Source organism: Pseudopodoces humilis, chromosome 1 (assembly GCF_049639895.1).
Source record: "Pseudopodoces humilis isolate 2021_Gansu_Grassland_sample_001 chromosome 1, ASM4963989v1, whole genome shotgun sequence".
Classification (NCBI taxonomy): domain Eukaryota; kingdom Metazoa; phylum Chordata; class Aves; order Passeriformes; family Paridae; genus Pseudopodoces; species Pseudopodoces humilis.
In genome coordinates this window covers 85,152,706-85,173,126 of record NC_142200.1, presented here as the reverse complement: position 1 = coordinate 85,173,126, position 20,421 = coordinate 85,152,706, and the positions used below count along the sequence as shown (strand labels likewise).

General features: G+C 37.7%; 1 long non-coding RNA gene across 3 annotated transcripts; it reads left to right on the top strand.

The window, feature by feature from the left end:
* The first annotated feature begins 58 nt into the window (after nt 1-58).
* On the top strand, nt 59-10,008 carry LOC106628296 (uncharacterized). Of its 3 annotated transcripts, XR_015772374.1 has the most exons (5): nt 59-139; nt 825-1,482; nt 1,793-2,034; nt 7,225-7,341; nt 9,656-10,008. It is a non-coding gene; the product is annotated as an uncharacterized LOC106628296 (long non-coding RNA). The 3 variants fall into 3 exon arrangements; XR_001331621.2 differs by lacking the exon at nt 1,793-2,034; XR_015772375.1 differs by lacking the exon at nt 1,793-2,034 and having other exon boundaries at nt 7,225-8,435.
* Nucleotides 10,009-20,421: the final 10,413 nt, after the last annotated feature.

Genomic DNA, 20,421 nt, shown 5'->3' with positions numbered 1-20,421 from the left:
CCCGCGCGCGGGGCCGGGAGCGCGGCGGAGGCTCCGCCTCCCTCGCCTCTGTGGGCGGCCGGGGGGAGGCGGCGGCGGCGGTGGCGGGAGTGGATCTGGCCAGAAGGGATCTGGCCGGGAGTCAGCGGGGTTGGATGAGGTATTGCGAGCGAGCTCTTCGCCGTGAGGGCCCTGAGACACCGGAATGCGTTTCCCAGGGAAGCTGTGGATGCCCCAGCCTTGGGAGCGTTCAAGTCTGGTTTGGTCGCAGCTCTGAGCAGCCTGGTCCAGTGGAAGGGTATCCCTGCGCGTGGCAGGGGGTTGGAACTGGGTGATTTTTAAGGTGCCTTCCGACCCAAGCCGTTCTGTAATTCCATGATCCTGTTGAAAGGCGCTTAATTTGCCTTTCCAGGCTCGGCCTGGCTGTGCCGGGCTGCAGGGAAAGGATCGGTGCGGTTCGGGGCCGGGGCTGTGTCCGGGTGCGCTGCGGTGGCTCTTGGGCTGGAGGGTGCAGGTTTCTCGCCAGCGTTTCGCCTTTTAAAATGAGTATTAGATTTAAGATCATTGCTGCATGTCTGCTAACAGGGGCTGTTGTAAACTTAGCAGAGAAATGCCCTAACGTTGCTAAGCTGCATTTCATTTTTAATTTAAACAGGTGGTTTGAGCAGTCATTTATGGCATAATTTTTCTCATGCAGGACCCTCACTTCTTGCAGATGGTCGTAAAATCTGCAGACATCCCTAGGGCTGGAATCTGAATCTGAATGTCATTGCTCCCCAGACTTTGGCTAAGACACTCGAAATCATGAAGTGGATTTTAACTCTTGGTTTTTTGTCTTTTCACAGATTCACAGACTGTTGGACTAAGTTGGAAGGGATCCACAAGGATCCTCGAGTAAAACACATTTACTCTTAAGTAAATGTCCCGTAGAGGGATAGCACCCACCACCTTAGTGTTACTAGCACCATGTTCTAACCAACCGCAACTACAGAAAAGTAACAAATTTAACTACTAATACTGATGTGTTCTGTCAATGAATCCACACATCACCGTGAGGATGTCACAGAATCCCAGCTGTATGCTGCTCTGCTTCAGGATTTTGAAGCCCAAATTGCCTGGTCTGGTGGAAATACTTCTGATGGAGATATGTTAGTGCAAGCTCTGCCATTTCACAAGCAGGATCAAAAGTACGATCAGGATGCATCTGGTTCAAATGCGTGAAACTGATACGGTGTGTGGAATTTCAGGCTGCCCTGCAATGGACCAAGGTAAAAATGAATTATGTAGCATTGGAGATGAAAAGAATGAAAACAAAGAAAACCTTGCAAAAAGTTACTGTCTTTACCTTAAAATAAGAGTCCTTGCTGTTGTGACATGAGCTCAAGCATAATCCTCGTGCATCTCACTCCTGCGAAAGGAACACCTTGTTTGAAGAAGTAGCAGATTACTTTCAATTTGAGGAACCCTGCAGTGCTGACTTCCATATTCCAAGAGAAAGGACAGGTAAGCCCAGTCTGTGCTTCTTAGCATGTGTCATGTCTTCACTGTTAGAACCCAGACATTTGCTGGGGAAATTAAAAGCCCCTAAAGCTCAGTCAAGGTGTAAATATCATAGGAAAATCAGTTGAAAGCTGGATCTAAAGGCTCTGTTCGCCCTGTGGAAGATGCTTGTGCCTTAAAGCTGGGTTCTGAGAGAAAGCAGCATTTCTGAATGTGTGGGATGTAGCATTAGAGCTGAATGATGCTGAGAAAATCCATTTAAAGGATCGTGACATGGATCATGACTTTAAATGTGTTTGTTGTCACATGACAGAGTAGATCTTAATGGAAAATCACTGAAAATCACACATGTGGATAAAAGAAACCTACCAGTGCTTCATCTGTGAAAGTGCTTTTATATCACTTTGTAAAGTGCCTGGAAAGTGCAGAGAAACAGCCATCAGAGAAAACCTCATCTCAGTGCACATCATCTGAAACTGAGCAGATAAGCAATCTTCATGTAGCTTGCTTGGCAGTACCAGGATACAGTTCTGTGCCCACACAGTGATTTTACCAGTAAGTCAGGTTTTATTTTTCACTCTCATCCAGTTGCCTCCTCAGGTTAAACTTATCACTGCAAATAACTTTCTTTGGTCAATGCAAAATTTGCCAGAGCCTTTCAGTATGAGCTGTAAATACTATCATCAGAAGCTACTGTAAAACATCTTCATGCTGTTTTGAGCAAAGAAAACGTAAGAATGGTAAAAATTCTAAAAATATGTTATAAATGTTCACCTGTTGATGATGTTCCTTCTTCAAAATCCTGTCTCATTTCATATTTTGGATTCTGAATATTTTTATGAGTAGTTAACAGTCATATTGCAACCATTTCAATATTGGTATCTTTTTAATGACTCTTAACATTACTCAGAAGGTACTTCTATCAAGGTGAATGTCTTTTATCTCTACATTTCATGATATTTCTAGTACTTAAATAGTATCTCCATTTATAAAATGAAAGACCTTGACTAGTGTAATCTGTCTCCTAAATCACAAAAGGACACTGTTCCAGTATTCTATTTCCGTTCCCCTTTGCATTAACTATAAATGACACTTTTGTACCGATTATACATTTTTCCTCATTGCTTAAATGATGCCTCTGTTTGTAGGTTCAAGTGCTATGCCATCCATAAAATGGATCCATCTGCATCCAAATGCATCCATAAATGCATTTAGTGCTCACCTTCATGTCTGTAGGTAAAAATCTTGAATGATTGTGTACAAAGGTAGTCTGGGAATTTTTCTGTTTAACCATTCAGTATTGCAGGTGGTTGCAGTGATTAATTGACTTTAGCAAGGTTTCCCTGGCTGCTGCTGGGAAATAAACCGAATTCTTGCTTCGTGGGTTGAACTACTGATTTGGTTCTGATTTCTCAGTATGGCTGAGTAAAAGAACAGGTCACGGTGAAATAAGGTGATGGCTCACGGTTGTGCTCTGGAGTTTGTGGCAGTGGTCAGGTAAGGAAAGAGACAAAGAATGTGAAGGAATGTGGAATGACAGGGCACCCTGTGGTTTCAGCCAGGCATCTGTGTCATTATGTAATTAGATTATGAAGGGTTTTGATTGAAAGGTTTAGATTGGATTACATGTTATGCTGTCTAGTTTTGATGCCTTTGTTGTCTTTGTGATACGCGGGCTTGTTCTGAGGTTTTTGCTGCTTGACAGGGCAGGAGATAGAATTTTTTAAAAGGTTATAGCAGAATTTCTGGAGGAAAAGTAATTGAGAAAATGGTAATTTTTAGAACTGAAAGAAAAACAGATTTTTTATTTGCTTCACAGTAACTTACAGTGTCCCCTTAGTTGTGACTGTAAGCCAAGAACAAGGCTGCAGTCTAATACAACATTCCTCTAAGGGGGTAGGAAGCAAAGCACATGGAAAGACAACTGAAATTCACAGTATTTTGAAATAGAGATGACTACAGCAGTGAAAAAATTTATGAGTGCTTATACAGACTATTGGTTTTTTAAGTGAAAGGAGAACTGCTTTTTATTAACAAATTATAAATTGTCTCTTGAATGAGTAATCTCATTCCTTTTGGGTGGGAGGCGTGGGAATGAAAAATCCATCTTCCTTACAACTGTAGTGAGAAAACCTGGGACTGGGTTTTCTGAGATGCTCTTTTGACAATTTCCATTATGTCTGGGGGCGATGAATTTTGAAGATTATAACTTACTATTCATTGTTATGTTAGTATGCAGAAAGTTTACTTAATTTTAGCTTCCTAGTGAAAAATCTGATAGGTTAAATACTTAATTTTTTAAGCTCTTGGAAATATTGTGGAATTTTAAATATTTTATATTTTTTGGGAACATTGCTTACATTTTTTGTGATAAATATGAGCAAAGGAAACCTTTCTAAATATTTGTTTAACACCATGGTAATTTCTATACATTTTTAAGGTGCAGAAGAAACAATAAAGAAACTAAGAAATCTTCAACTTGCTAATGTTTTTCAGATGTTTTAATCCATTATAGGAAGCTTTACTGTAAAATTATAAGGAACTGTTGTCTGCTGATTTATTGTGCTTGTGGAGCTGATACAATGAGAGCCTTTCTGCTGGCTATGGTGATGGTTTTTGAAATAGTTTTAAACACAGCTTCTTAGCACTAAGCTTGTGTTTAACTTAGTGTTGAGTTCTCACTGGAATCGCTAACATTATTTGGTACAATATGCTTGTTGTAGCTTTTAACCTACTTGAAAGCCTAACAGGTTAGTGGAAAGCAGCATACAAAGCGAATCTTAAATCTTAGAAAAAGAGTTCAGAAGTCGCTGGGAAGCTGAGTGATTTTATATTAAAAGCTTTACAAGAGAGGGTTAGTGGTCTTGACTGCATTTCCCTTTAAACAGGAATCCTCTGTGCAACCTCCTACCACTACTTTCTCCAGACCAAATTTAGACTGTCAGCAGATGTGCTTAGAATAAAATGGACACATAAAGTGTATTGTATCTGTCACTAAAAATACTCCTTTGAAGCTTGGGTGTTCTAATGTATCTGTTCCTTCAATATTTTTCATATGCTTCATAATTCACAACAAAATAACTTCACTGAAAGTGCATATTTTGCTAACTCATTTTTAATTGTGGTTTGAAATCTTTGAGAGCTGCTTGTATCATGTTTTGGTTCGTTTTGGTTTTTGTTCTGGTTTGACACTGTGAATGCACTAAGCATTCTTAGAGCTGAGCTAACCTTGGATTTGCTCATGGAGTCCCCATGGTCAAATTATGTCTTCATAATCAATAATTGCTCTTTGTTCTTAAATGCTGTGCATCTCAGCCAGATTTGGTCTCATATTGCTTAAATAACCACAAAATACTTAAAAACTACATAGGAGTTAAGTTTGAGTATTTATATTAATAATCTTAATGTGGATAAATTTTTTCTATTTTAAATTAATGTATTTGCTCTTGTTTTAAGCTGTTGTAACAAACCATGGCTTTTAATACAACAAAGGAATGGCTCAAACTCTGCAAGCATCTGTGCAAGAACAGGTGCTGTTTCTAACTGTACTGAATGCAAGATGCAAGATTTTTTTGCAGTTATTTTTCTTTTTTTCTCTTTCAGTGCTAACTATTCACTTAATATAAGTGTACGTACGAGTAAATTTATTTTAATTGACAGAAGAAGGTGTTAAGACTCATCAAGATAGATTAGAATGGTGGTTTGAAGGGCAGGGAGGAAGGGTTAGGGACTTCCTAGAGTTTGCTTGAAGGCACTAAACAAGGATCCCCATCTTTCCAAGGCAGTAGGTGGGCTGGGATGTGGCAGCTGCATTGAGCTTGCAGCTCAGCAACTCTTATGTAGGTAAAGAAGCCAGCATTCAGTGCAGGAAATCTGGATGGCAGGACATGATGAGATGCTTGGGTTTTGAATACATACTAAGTTGTTTTCAGTTTCTGATGAGCTCATTTTGGCAATTGGTAATTGCTTGGTTGGATAACTAGCTGTTAGTTCAAAAGGAAATTCTGCCTTGTTAAGTTAGTAGCAGCAAGTCTATCTTCTTTTGTCAAGTGTTGCTTCATCTCAGTGAAGCTTAATTTCCATCTGCAAGAGGTAGAGATCCTTGCTTCATACAAGGAAGGCTATTAATTTTGTTGTTTGTTGTGTTACTAAACTGGGGTGGGCATACTATACTGTGGAAAATATCAAGGATGCTTCATGTCTGAAGCTTTTCTGGCTTGAACTTTATACCGATGTGATTGGAAGAACATGAAAATTGTAATACTCTTCATGATGACCATCCAGCTTCAATATTCAATTTAGATCTATTTTAACCCAAGGGTTTAGTCTCTTTCTGATTTCTTTTTGGACATTTAATTATGTCAGACATGCAAATCAACCAAAATGATTCAGCCAAGTTTCTAGAATGCATATGGGGAAAACTTTCTGTTCATAATGTTTTCAAGTGGAGCCTGCAAGACTGTGTATACCTTTTATTTAAGAAGTCCTAATAGTACATGCCTTGCAGGAAATATATAAGCATTTTTCAGGTGGTGTCGTCTATTAGAACAGCTGAAAGGCCACACTCCTGATGGAAAATCAGTTGAGATTTGGCCTTTTTAGTGCTTCTGAAAAATGCAATGAACAATGACAATACCTTACTGCAGGAAGCTAATTGTGACACACTTTTTCAGGGAGGCAGGGACAGGAGCTAGGAGAACTTGCCAGTTTCCTTTGGCACCTGGCTTGCAAAGGTTTTTGATTCTTTTGTAGACAGCATGTAAAATGTGGTGGATACTGAACACCAGTGAAGCAGGGAAACCTGTGAGCTGTTGCCAGAGGTAAAGATGAGATTAGGAGATGAATTTAAGCAGGATTTGTCATATTAGGAAAAGTGATAATGAGTCATGGTAAAGTGGGAAAATAGTAAAATAATGGGGAGTCTCAGAAAATGAGAATAACCTGTGCCACAGTTTGGTTTGAAGTGAACAGAAGGATTTAGTCTCAGACATGTGAACCAGCATTAAAATAAGAAGGGTACACAATCCCTTCTATTTACTTTTGCTGCCATTACTCAAATGACAATTAGTTCAAGCATCCAGAGAGTTTTGGTGTGTGTATGTGTCTATATATATAATTCCCCATTATGAAACCTGGCATTGATGTTTTAGCATGTTAGGCATTTTGATTCCAAAAATGAAACCTAAAACTTGTTGGATGTTGAAAAGAGAGGAAAACAACAAAAACAACAACAAAATTTTAAGAGAACTCTCAATACAGGTCAAAAAGCCAAGCACTCATCTGTGTGGGTGGGTACACTTGCAAAATCTTGCTTTATTTGCCTGTATACAAATTTCTTCTCCCAGTAATCCTTCTGAAATTCAGTGTGTGGAATGGGTAGTGCTTCATTAGACTCACTTTATTCTTTAAAGAGCAGAGTAAATAACACAAAAAGCAATGAGATTAAGGTTACAAAGGCAGCTTTGATTTTGGCAATTCAACTTTCATTTTGGCAATACCTAATTTTTATTTCTTGTCTTAGCAAACTTAATGAGTTGAGACTTTGTTTGAGTTTTTTAATACAGCTTTTATTTTGTGTTGTGGGAAATATGTTGGGAATTTACCTTAATATAGTACAATAAATGACCAGAATGCTATCTTCTTTAGCAGTATGAGTTACTGAGTTACTAAGTTCTACATTGCTATACACTATGTATATGCCATACAATACATGGCTATATAAAAGTTCACATATTTCTTCCTTAGATCCTGTGACATACAGACCCTTTAGAGTTACGGGCTTCAGCTCCATCACAACATCCATACATGTGTTGGTGGTGTCTTGACTGAACCACGCTGGTGTACACTGAATTGGAGAGTCAGGTAAGTGTTTATTTATGCTTGAATACAGCAAATGAAAAAAGCAGTAAGATTCTTAGATTCTTAGATTCTTAGATATTTTTTAATCTGTCACAAAACTGGAAATTTATCCTCCCTTTTCTCTTAGTCACTAGAGACTCCAGAATCCAGCAGTATTTGTAATCTGATGCCTGCTGTATCATCACATTAAAAGCAATGGGCAATTTAGTAAATAAGGCTCAGTGACACTGGGTGAGGAAAAAAATCTTTGATTTTTTCTTTCTGTAAACAGCAGTCTGTTAAAATGTCTCACATTATCAAGTTCTGCTTTTTACAAATTATCTGCAGAGTTGTTACAGCTGTTTTGAGATTGATATATAACAACATCAGCTTTTATATCTTGTTTGTAAGCTTTTGGGAGGGTGGTGAAAGGTATTTTGGTAGTTTGTTGCTAGTATAAAAGCATTAATAGACATACTATGTCAGGACCAAACATTTGAGTCAAATTTAGTTATTCTGTACCAAATGATACTTGCATGGTTGAAAATATTTAATTTACTCTGAAACAAGCACTGGATATCTTCTCAATCATGTAATGGGCTTTTTCCTTTCCTAGTTTTACAAAGTATGATATATATTTAAAAGTTATCCTGGGGTGACTTTATGATACTGGTATCCCCAGTCGTCTGGTTTATGTTATATATTAAGTTCTGCACCTTTAAGTCTGGCTTTGAGAGCAAGAGAGGGGGAAGAAGAAGTGCGCAGTTTGTGTTAAAGAAAAACATCACTCCCACACATCCCGCTCCTGGACTGTGGTGTCTGCAGCACGGACAGACAGCGGGACAGAGCTTCTCTCTGGCTTTTAGTTAGTTTTAGCTAGCTGAGACAGAGGAGTTCCCTGGACCTTTGTTTTTTTCTTTTTTTTCTTGGATCTGTGCAAACCTGCTCTGGACTGAACACCCAGCCAAACCCCGAGAGCTCAGGCCTGTGGCCCACCGGGGCCTGGGCCTCGGCACTTTCCAGCGCCGAAAGGACTGATAAGGGACTGAGCGAGCCGAGCTACACCACATGAAAAGGACTTTTCTTCCTAGATTTGCCATCCCATCGAACAGCAAGAGGTTTTATTATTTAATATTATTCAATTTCCGTTAAATAAACAGCTTTTTCCACTTCTCTCCAAGGAATCTTTTTTTTCCTTTCCCAGACCAGTTGGTGGGGAGGGAGCATTTCCCTGGGGAAATCCCCATTTGGAGTTTTCCTCCCTAATTTGCCCTAAACTAGGACAAAAGTGTATGCAGCACTGTATTTCTTAAGGTTTTATCTTGGTTTGACATTTCACTGATCTTTGCATTAGTCTTAACAACATAATTAGCATTTTATGTTATTTTAGCAATTTTTGGATATTCATAACATAACGAAAGTCAATTCCTTGCAGCATAGTAGCTGTATTACGTAAAAAGGTTGGTTGTTCTTTATCTACATGTATTAGGATCACTGGAAGTTTGCCTGAGGAAACTTAGAAAAGACAGGAATGTTAGAAATGTGCATTGTATGATAAAGCTTTTATATGAAAAATACATTGTAATCTGGTAAAATAAAGGGATTCAGATCAAATGAGAAACCTGAAAATCGTGTTTCTCCTTAATGCATTGTCATTTTTAAAAAGAAAGGGATATTTATTGTCATGAAGGTATGTCAAACACAGTAGTAACTTTTCAAATGCTGTCATTTGTATGATTGTAATTTGTGCTTACCTAATTACCTAATTTTGTTTTTATCTTTCATTGTGTTGAGCAGCACTTCAGCAATTTTATAATTCAGGTGTGCGTCCAATAATGATAATCTGTACTTCCAAGATGTGTGTGAATGGTAGTTGATCATTTCTATAAATCACTTGCCTATTCATTGTATTTGCAGTGTACACAAGAATAAAGAAGAGCAGCTCTTTCTTCAAAATTACTTATCTTTAACTTGCTTCTCATTTTGTCCTACAGGTTAAAAAAACCCCAAACAATACAACAAATGAACAAACAAAAACCAACTCAAACAAACAACTTTTCATGGGAAGCTCTATTTTATGTGTGTTTCACAAACAACACAGAATGAGGAGCAAGATTTATTTTCTCAACAGCTTTTTCTTTCTTCACCTGGAAGCTTCGTATCTGACTTTTAAGTCTTTCCATAACTGATGGTATTATAAAATACTGGTATAGTGTATTTTGGGTTTCTTTTTTAATTAGTTTGCTTAGTTTATGTCTTAAATGGCAATCCAGAGAAGAGTTGAAGGAGCATATGGAAAATTACAGAATTGCTAGTGCCCCTTTTTTCTTCATTTCAGGATCAAGTATTCAAAACCAGACATCAGTTGAGTGAACATCACAAGCAAATCCATCATGAAGAAGCACCAAACCCACAAATGAAAGAGAGGAAGAGAAGAATGAAGTCTGAAGATAATCCTGTGTGTTTCAACGCAAAAGCAACTTGAAAGTAGAATTCAAGCTAATTTAAATGCAGTATCTACATACCTACAGTAGGTATGATCTGTATTATAGCAAAACTTTCTGTTTTGTTTCTTAACTGCAGAATATTTTGTTATCTGGCATGTTTATTTATTTGCTGATTTACTTACATATTTTTGTAAGAAAGTTGCTCTTAGATAGCCTGAACAAAAATAAAAATAGCTACCTCCTACTTGGTTTGTGATAGTACCAGTCTTTGGAATAAATTAAGTATGTGCTGGTCAAAAGGTGCAGCTAAGATTTTCTGCTATAGTTTGTTCCACACAATAACAAAGCACAGCCACTGAAATAGGCTCTTTCAGGAGCCAAAAGAAGTGCTGTGGGACTTCTTGGAATGGTGCAAGTTAACTAGGTGAAAAAACAGCTTCCTTTGAGTCATGGCTGCATTTTTAAGAGGAGTATTAACTGAAGCATCAATTTTATCAGTTAGTATAAAATTGTACTTATCTGGACTTGTAAGAGTTAACACCAAGACTTTGCCTGGCCTCAAGTGCATCCTTTCTTCCAAAGAGATTTTGAGAAGGCATTTGGTGCAGCTGCCTGTCCATGAGTTGACATTACAAAATATTCTGATAGCTTTTTTAATACTTAAGTGGAGAAGCTTGAGTACATCTCTTTCTCTAGGTTTCTTCTAAGTATGTGCATTTGGCTTAGGGTGTTTTCTCTTTTTTGTTGTTGTTTATGGCTATACATGTCTCTTACGTTATCTGAAAACATTTTTGCAATAGTTTAACTAAAGAAATCACTTTCTTAATTTCACAGTTGTGTATCATAAATTAATTCAAATCGTCAAAGATTTTTTCCCCAAAGACTTCTTTATCTCACTGTTTTCTAGGACTTAAATAATTGTCTATACTGAATCTGGCTTTCCTCATTTGAAGTTGTTACTGCTCATGTGGAAAGAAATAAATACATGTTTTAGTCACTCTCTGATATTAGAATAATAAAAAGAATCCAAAAATGGAATTTGGGTTCGGTTAGTCAAAGGCCTAATTGCTTGAAGTGAGCTAGAGCATTTTTGTTAGTAAGTTGGGAGCAGATCAATGTGCTGATGATGTACCTTGCACATAGGCATCTGTCTTCTGGCCTTTTTTAAATCAAGTGGTCAGTTAACAAAGCTCATCAGTGGCAGAAGTAAAAGGTTAAGCACTTTACATTGTTACATCATTACAACTATGACTTGTGAAACAGTAGAGTAGGGAAATACAAATTTTGTCTGAGGTTACATTTGAAATGTGACATATGATGTAGGCACTACAGCTCTCTTTTAAAAGAAGAAGGAACTTTTATGGACTGGGTCTCTGGAGCTCTCCCTGGAACCGTGGACATTAAGAATTTATTTGAACTTTTCATACCTACCGCTGACACGAGCTTTGCTTGATTTTTGTACAGCAAAACAAACTTCAACACTGTTCCTTTCCTACAGCCCCCCTGAGGTGCAAACTCATAAAACTGGCAGGAGCTGTATTCGCTGCCTGCAGCTGTCTTGTAGTTATTTCCACTAAAGGCCCTGTCCCCACAGTAGAACAGGATCTGTTGGGAATCACAGCCAGCTCAGTGGTGTGTCCAGCGGCACAGATGGAATAGCTGATGGCAGAAGGCGTAAGGATAACCCTGCTGTGTTGACTGTGACTCTGAGAGCACGGGCTGTGCCCTGCACAGAGCTCCAGAGTGCCAGAGCAAGCTGACTCATTTCCTTTCATCGCACAGTTGTCTCTCGTTATGCCCAGATTAACAGATGCACATGGGAAGTGTGTTTTAGAGTCTATTCATACTGTAAAACTTAAAGGAATTCCTTTAAACGGAGAAAGATCTGCTGTCAGGAGGTTACCAGCAAAGTGTTGGAAGCAGGACTTGGAAATCCAGCTGTTTTCCTGGCTGTCCTGTGGCGCTTTGTTTGCTTTCCACCAGGAGGGGGCAGCAGATGAACAACATCACACGGGCTGTTTTCTGCTTTTCAAACGCTTCCAGTGTCCCTCTCTGCCTGTGAGTCCTTGCAGGGACTCCTTACCGATGTGAGAGTTTAAAATTATGGTTCCTACCTGTTTGCTGCAAGGATAGCTGGAATGTATGAATCAGAAGTCTTCATTCTGTTCAGTATTAAGGAATAGAATTTATTTATTAAAATCTACCTCAAGTTTATAAAGAGGGCAGTTCTTTATTGAGACTTAAGATTTTTATGACTATGGCATTAGGTGTATATGTATTTTAAAGGATAAAATAACCAAGCAACGCTAGCCCATCAGCTCATTAATGTTACCTAAGTCTTGCTGAACATCTTTCAAATACTTATTTTTGTATTTCAACTTGCATATTACAATTCAAAATAATGTTCTCACAGCCATTTTTCTCCCATCAGAAAATAAAACTGAGAATGCACTAAATCTAGTGATGCTTTTCATTCACGTGTAATAAATGTGTTCACGTACAAGGATGGCTTATGCGTTCTGCTGGCAGAGCATGGGAGTTAAAGGCCTCAATTCACATGTAGTGCTAGTGGTGCTAAACAATATGACCAAATTTTATTGCCTTATTTCAGCCGCAAAGTGCAGTCTTATCATCTAAAAGTTTATGGACATGTACCATATTACTGATTGGGAGTATAGTGGGGTCTTTTTTAAAACTGTTGGACAAGTAGTGATTATAACCTACTATTGTGAACTTCTTGAAAGTGCGTGGCTATAGTTCTGTTTAAGATGTAGATTAAGTAGTTAACAAAGCCACAGAGAGAGGGCAGTCCAGTCCTTTTAGCTGCTGAGTTTTATCCAGTAGTTCATATAAAGAAAGGAAAACCATGGTGGCTTCTGTATCAGCTGCCAGTGTTCAGAAGCTAACTGGAAAGAATGAAACTAATTCCTAACAGGACTGATTAACTGATATACTTGTCTTGATGATTTTCATTAAAATTGTGTAGTAATGTGTGTGGGATCTTTATGGAGCCTAAAACTTTATCAAGTGACATGATTTTTTTTTTCTTTCGTGGTGATTTTCCTCTTTAAAGATAACAAATGTTTAAGAGAAGAGGAAATAATTTCAAAGATTTATTCAGAATGGCACAACTTGCCTTTCAGAGCTGGCTTTCATCTTGAATCCCACTGTTTAAATCACAGATTTTTCCATATAGACCCCATGGTTCTACTGAGGTCACTGACTTAGCACCTTCTATGCATCAAACACTTAAACAACTCCCCTGAGTATTTAAGTTCCCTCATGCAAGTTCAGGGCTTTTATTCTTTGAGCAATCTATGCTTTAATTTTCTAGTGCAGGAAATCCACACAAATAACTGAGGATTAAATTCCCCTTTTCCTCTTTCTTGTTTTGAATACTATTGCATAAAATAGCAACTGTATGATTCACTCTTGCTTTGTGTAGTAATTAGCAGGAAGATTTTAAAAGTAGAAGTCTTGAGTAAATATAGTATAAACTAATACCATAATATTCTAAAATACCTTGTTTTCAGAATAGCTGGACTTGAACTGCCTTCACAAATATGTCATGAAAATAGCTCTGATTTCCTTATAGAGTGTTTAAAGAATGAGTAATCCTGTTTATTGCATCTAATACATGAGTACACTACATGTATTTGGGAATGAGTATTGACTCAGGTATTAATTACTTGCAGTGTTTTGAAAGGACATTGTTTCCTTTTGCTGAGTGCTGGTCAATAATCTAGATAGATGTGTAAGCACTTTTTAAACCTGTTATAGTTGGTTTTCACAGGACAAGGATTTTAAACTTCTATGCTTGTATTTCTCTCTTTGAAAAAGTGTGTTAAAGATGTGACTTAACAGCATTGTAGACTTGTGTTGAATTTTTGAACAGCCAATGCTTCCTCTGTTGTTCCTGAGGAACCCCTAAGCATGGTGAGAGGGATAATACAGAAAATTTAGGATAGCAGATCTGTAATCTGCATCAACCTTTTCAAATGTTTTACCATTTCCCTTCCCAGAATCTTCTCTTTGTATATTAGTACATTTGTAATTTTCATGTGGAGGTTTTTTTCCCTTTTTAAATAAATTTCACTTGCAGGCCTGAAAGAGTAACAGGTCATATAGCAGAGACAAAAAATTTCAAGAAAGCTTTGGTGGACCATTCAAACATCAGAACAGAACAGTCCAATATGATCATGTTGCATTGTGTAGAATTGGCTGCTAGGAAATTAATTCAACACAGCAGATGATGTCATTTTGGGAATGTAAATAAATAATTGAAAGATAGTAAACTAGAAACTGAAGTATTTCATTGTAAACAGGTGTGATAGGAATCTTTGTCCTCTTATCTTTCCCATAGTGGTATTAGTCTTTCCTAACTAATACCTTTAATACTCATCATAAAAGACATAAAAAGCCTAAATTAACACTGTAACTGAGAAATGTAATCCCTTCAGACCACTTACACAGGAAGACTAGATGATGATTTTCCAGCTGTGACAAGGTTCATTTCCTTTCTGACAGGAAGTATTCTTAATAGTTAGCTCTGCAGAAATGCACAAGAATGCGTGCTGGCATCACAGCCCTTCATTGCCAGCACTGGGAGCAGGGAACAAGGTCTCTCTGACACAGCAGGTACAAACACATACAGGTGGATTGCATGGATGTCCTCTTTATGTTACCACTTCCGTAAATTGCTCAGGGAGGAAAAAAAAGTATTCTTCTGTTGAGTACTGAGTGCTGTGTAAGAGTGATTATTTTGTGACATGAAAAGGATTTCTAGAAAAAAGTGGTATTTTTTCCCTACTGGTAGGTTTCTCTCTTATGTTGAATATGCAAAAACCAAGCACTGTGATCCTGATTTAACAAAATAGGTTAATTTTAAACAATTTTTAACTGATGGGTTTTTTATGGCAATTAGGTATATTGATCTTTAAGGATTTGTTTGATCCTGGTTTGGAATTTGTATTCAGAAGACAGCTATTTAAAGATATAAATACTGCAAAGACAAGGACTGCTTATATTCCTGGCTTGTTAACTGAAAAGGGTGTCTTTACTAGTTCAGAGGGATGTGGACTTTAACCACACCTTTTTTTTTTTTCTCTTCTGATATTCCGCAGCCATTAATTAAAATATTAATTATAGGAATTATTAAAAATAGGAATGTCCTCTCAAAACTTTCTAAATCAACTTCCACATATAGGCATATTTCAAGATTTTCAATATCATAACGTTTGGTTTCCACCTTGACTACATTCCTTTTCATCTTCTGGAAAGCTCCCTACTTCATCTTTTTGGTTTGAACTTCAGTGAACCTCTGTCAAAAGCCCAGTCTCTGTGACTGATGCTCTGGTGTCTTTCTGACTCAACCAAGTGATTTGTTTAAATAGACTTTGCATTGCCATGGTTATAGTAAACCATCATGCCGGGGGGATGGGAAAAGGCAATTACATTAGAAATTCTGAATTACACAGAAGAAAGTGCCATGTAGCACTGTCTGCTTGGAACTGTTGGATCCACTCCATCTTGTTGGTATTTAAAAAGTGAAGCCTTCCTTCTTTCTTCTGAATTGTGCATTTTATGGGATTAGAAAATAAGGTCAAGTGAATGCATGGATGGAAACAGGCTATGTTGTGTTAAAGCCTTCCCAAAACCTCCTACTTGGTGTGTGGGTGCATAGGACAGTGGGAGCCAATTTGATTCTTGTGATAATACTTCAGTGAAACAGCTTGTGGACAATTCGTCCTAATGGGACCTGGCAGCATAGTGGATAAGGAATATCCACCTTAGTCCACAGTGGCAAAATTGAGTTCACTGAGCTGAAGAAATGAAATACTCTTGCAGTCACTTGGCAGGAGCACGGTGCTCCAACACTTGAGTGCCGTGGGTGGTGCTGCATCCCGCAGCCTTGGAGCCGTGTCATCACACACGATGGCACAGGAGAGTAGGCAGATGTCTGGCAGGAAACCTGGGTGTGAAGGGGCTGATAGACATCTCTTTTGCTACTGGGACAGATGGCTCTCAGTCTCTGTAGCAAGTGTGCCATATCTTCAGAGACAGACATTTGCTCTATTAAATATTCTTAGCTTATGTAGAAGCCAACTGACAGGGCTTCAGAAGTTACAGGAGAAGGAGAGTAATGGAAAAACAACTTCTGCTGGGAGGCTGACTGAGCAGTGTGGCCAGGCACTGTTAATGGTGTTTAGTTGCATAAGTAAACAAGTGTCCAAACCCCTGCAAAATAAACTGTTCCAAAAAATTGAAGACAGTCACTGTCTAGAAGAACGATTGCAAATCTAGAACTGTCTCCTAGTCCTTGTGCTGCTAGGTGACCCACAGCAAACACACGTAACTTGTTTTAGGAAGGTACTTATTACCTATGAAAACACAATTTACTACCTTGACAGCTGCTCGTGAACATGATGTCAGCCTCTTCCTCTTCATTTCCCCATCAACAGTTGGAGGAAAACCTAAAGAATGCTGGCTATGCAGTGGTCATGCAATGCATTATTTATTGAAAGATAGCAGTAGTAGAACTGGTACAGCAGAGATACTTATAATAATGCTGGAGTGAAATTCTTGAGGAGAATTGTTACTGTACCAGGCTTGGTGTTAGACTTAGATTCTTGAAATATGTTCACTTTTCATTAGCTTTTTTAAACTGAAATGTTTTCATTGGTATGTTTTATTTTTGGATGTAAAAATGAAAACAGGTTTGCTTATGTGGGGCTTGTCCTCTATTCAACCCTGACCATTCTGTGATTCTGTTTAATTTTTTCAGTCTGTGCTTTCTTCCTGATTAGGTTTATTTCAGGTTCTCCACTGTAAGACTAATATTTCAGAATTTTCATGCAAATATGAAATAAAACATTGTAAATTAGATTTTGTCAGTGAGAATGTAAATGAAAGGGGTGGCCTGTCCTTTAAGAACATACCTCTTGATGTTTGCGTTTTTGAAAGTCATTCTTTTCCTTTGTATTTGTGACCTAAATGTTCTCCTTGATATCTTTACAGAAAATTCTTTGTGTGTTTTCTTCATTAAGTAAAAATTATTTTACCTTAATGTAATTTCATACTGCTTTTTGAAAATTTCCTTTTCTGCTACATTTCCGCTTTCTGGGATTTGTTTGGTTGTAATTGGCGACATAGAACACACTTGTAGTTGTCCCTCTGAACTTTGATTCACTAAAAAAGATCAAAAATTAAATTTGGGAATGGTTCTGGCCAGTCTGTCTTGGTTAGACTTACGGTTGAAGCCAAATTTAGATGCAGTAGGTTTGCTACTGGTAAAACAGACTGCAACCTTTAATTGCTCAGAGCAGTGTCCAAGATCATGTTTCATTAGCAACAGGATCATGTGAAAGATGAGCTGCAGCTTGGAGGACATGCTGAAAATGCTGATCCCCTGATACTCTTCTGAATTTCCCACACACACTCGATGTTTGCCTGGAAGATACAGCATCCTTCCTATTTGCTTTTCATTTCTTGATAGGCGAGAAGCTTTTCAAATGTGTGCTCTGCTCTTGTGCCACTGTGGTGGCACTTGCAAACACATGCAAGTGAGAGGCCCTACAAATGTTGGCTCTGCTCACAGAGTTGGTAAGCATAAATAATCCCTCTGTCAGAAAATTTCTGTAGATCTGGTGGCTTTTTAAACACAACAAAATCCCACGCTTTAAGGTATGCTCTCCCACCCAAGTCAAGCATTTACATATATTCCTTGGCTCTCTAAAGGCTTTTTTGGGATCTTGGCTCTGTCAAAGCTTTTTGCTTAAGGGAATTGCTTCCTGGCTCTTCTTTCCCTTCTGGAGCATGTATGGAAGGAATACTAATGGGATAAATACAAAAATATCCTGTAGGTGACAGTATCAGTGCATGTGTGTGAAGGGGTGCTGGGAAAAGTGGTAGTAACTTACATAAAAAAAACAGAAACGTGTTCATTCACTAATTTTATATCTTAATTTGGTGGTTTAAGTTCACCATGAAGCTTTTTCAGTGATTTTGTCTGCAGCTTTGCTTGTAGTGTTTGATTCCACAACCCTACCCCTCCCCCATGCTTTGAGGAAATGATCACATTCTTGATTGTGCTAAACATATCTAATTTTGCATTGTTGGCAGGGCATGTCATGTGATGAGTGGGAGCACTAGCTGGTCTTAGTAAACCCGAAATACATGTTCCAAGTGTGTACTTAGCAGCCTTAGAGGATGTTTAAATGTTAAATTAATGTGTGTTTAAACTCTTTACACTAAATGAAGTGCTCTTTGCTTCTTTTTCTTTTTTTTTTTTTCCCTAAAGCTGAAAGATTTAAATTAAGATGAGCTAATGTCCACAAGTTCACTTCTTGAGGTATGCAGTGGCTGGTGGAGAGAAGGTTTATTAATTAGCTGGGAGTTGTTACTTACGTAACAAAAATAAAAAGCTTAACCTAGTCTGGCTCTTCAGCTGTCATAATAATGGTAGTTCTGAATATAAAACCAGTGCTCTCTTTGGAGAATCTTTTGATGCCTGAACTAAAATCTGGAAATGCATTTGTCAATAGTGATAAAACACCTTGAGCTTAAAGTAAGTTCTTTCTTCACTGAGAGCTTTTTAATATTTGGTAATGGAATAACAGGCTAAAACACTTTTTCTTAGCTTTTGTGGCAGGTGTGCAAAAATGCAGAATTGTAAACATTATCCAAATGTTGTAACAAAAAGTAAAGGTAATTCATATTATGGAATGGATGGCTTACTGATCTTGTTACAACTCTTTCCTTAGCAATTAGATGCAGCTTAATGACAGGCAGCATTACTCTTTATGTCCTGTGTTACTAAAAATCCTTTTAAAAGTAAATAATTCTGTAATATCTGGCATTGTTTATTGTCTCTTTTTGCAGTATTGTTTCGGAAGCATATACTTTTCATTTACTTGTAATTAATCAGTCCTTCTTACAGGGACCAACTATTTTGCTGCTTGCCAATTTTCGATGTGCCTCTTCCCACCAGCCTGCATTTCCCTGTTAGATGCATGTTAGATCATGATACTATAAATCCTTGCATGCTCCGCTTTTGCTGTAAAGCTGGTTTCATTGGAAATTAATAGAATTTTTCTTTAGTAAGTCAAAAACTTATAATGACTGTCTGTGAGATCAGGAAGTGAATAACTAGTGTTCACTAGAGTAAACAATAACACTGTCTGAAAGTACTCTTTTGTTGTATGTGAAATCTGTACTTAAAAAATATTTTGTTCCTATCTGCATCATGTTCCTGACCTAAATAGTTGGGATGTCTGAAATTGCTACTTGTGAAAGAGTTTGTCTGAGTTGGGTAAATGCAGTTAAGGCTGGGGTTTTGTTGTGTTGTTTTTTTCCTTAAGTAGTTTATTTCAGGCCTGTGTTGGTTTTAAGATTTTTAAGCACAATACAATGTAACACCCTCTACCTCTGAAATTGTATAAAAAAAAGACAATAAAATTTAAGAATACTAAAGAAAAAAAAAAAAAGAAAAATCTGGACAAACCCAGCCGAGTCCCACAAGGTACACTTTACACCCACACAGAAGCCATTGACTGATTCAGTGGCCTGTGTTCAAAAGTGAGTTATAAAGAGCAGAAATAGCATGTAGCTCTGAGTGTTAGCAAGACTAAGGATGGCATAACTGCAGTGATGAAATATGCTGAAAAGTGTAATCTCTAAACCTATACAGTATTCTCATACAGTTAATGAATAAATATAAATTTATTGATACTCAGAAAAGAACACATTTCTACATGTGTTGCTACTTGGATATATGTGTGTGAGTATGTAACTGGGCTGTTCACAACAGTCTTTTACTTTTAGGCTTTTGTCTTATCAAGAGCTTAGATCGGTGTAGAAGATGGGATGTAAGTTTGCTTGAGATATTTGCCATACTTAGTGACTTGGAAGAGGCAGATGACTGCTTCTGATGGCACAGAACCTGACAGTTTCACATTTTTTGTAGCCTTGCTGTCAAAGACTGCAAGAAGATTTCCTGAAAATTGTGTTTCCTCATGATAATAGAGATGGTGAAGATTCTGTGCTGCTTTAATAATAATAATGTATGGGATAATGTTTCATCTTTTGTATAAACCTTAGCTTGAAAATGGATTTTTTTTCCTTTGGTAGGTCAACCAATGAAATTTTTTGTTAGGTGTGAAGGAAAAGGAGGGTTAAGGTACATTTTCCTATTAAGCATACTTGTAAGGAAGTCTAGGGGCTTTTTTGCCATTTGTATTCATGTAATAACACCACCACCCAGGTACCACTACCCCAAATAGAGAAAACCCATAAATATTGTCATCACCAGCCTTGAGGTTTTTGAACTAGTACGGTGTATACCTCAGTCTAAAAAATTAGCCAACTTAATTTTAATCTGACCTCTCTCTATGCTCTTGGAGGATGATGGGCATTTCTGCAAGACACTGTAATTTCATATGAGGCATCACTTAAATGTGTGGGCTAATTCACCTGTTAGGATTTCTTGCTGCCTGCATGTAGTTAGCTTTACAGGGGAAATCTAGAAAATAATATACCTGTTTGCTGACTGTGTGGGATTAATCCTCCTGTAGGTGATTGTTTCAGTATCCTATCTTGTAGGTCTGTAGAGTGCTACCAAAATAAATGGATCCTTAATATTGGTTGAATGGAAACCTTA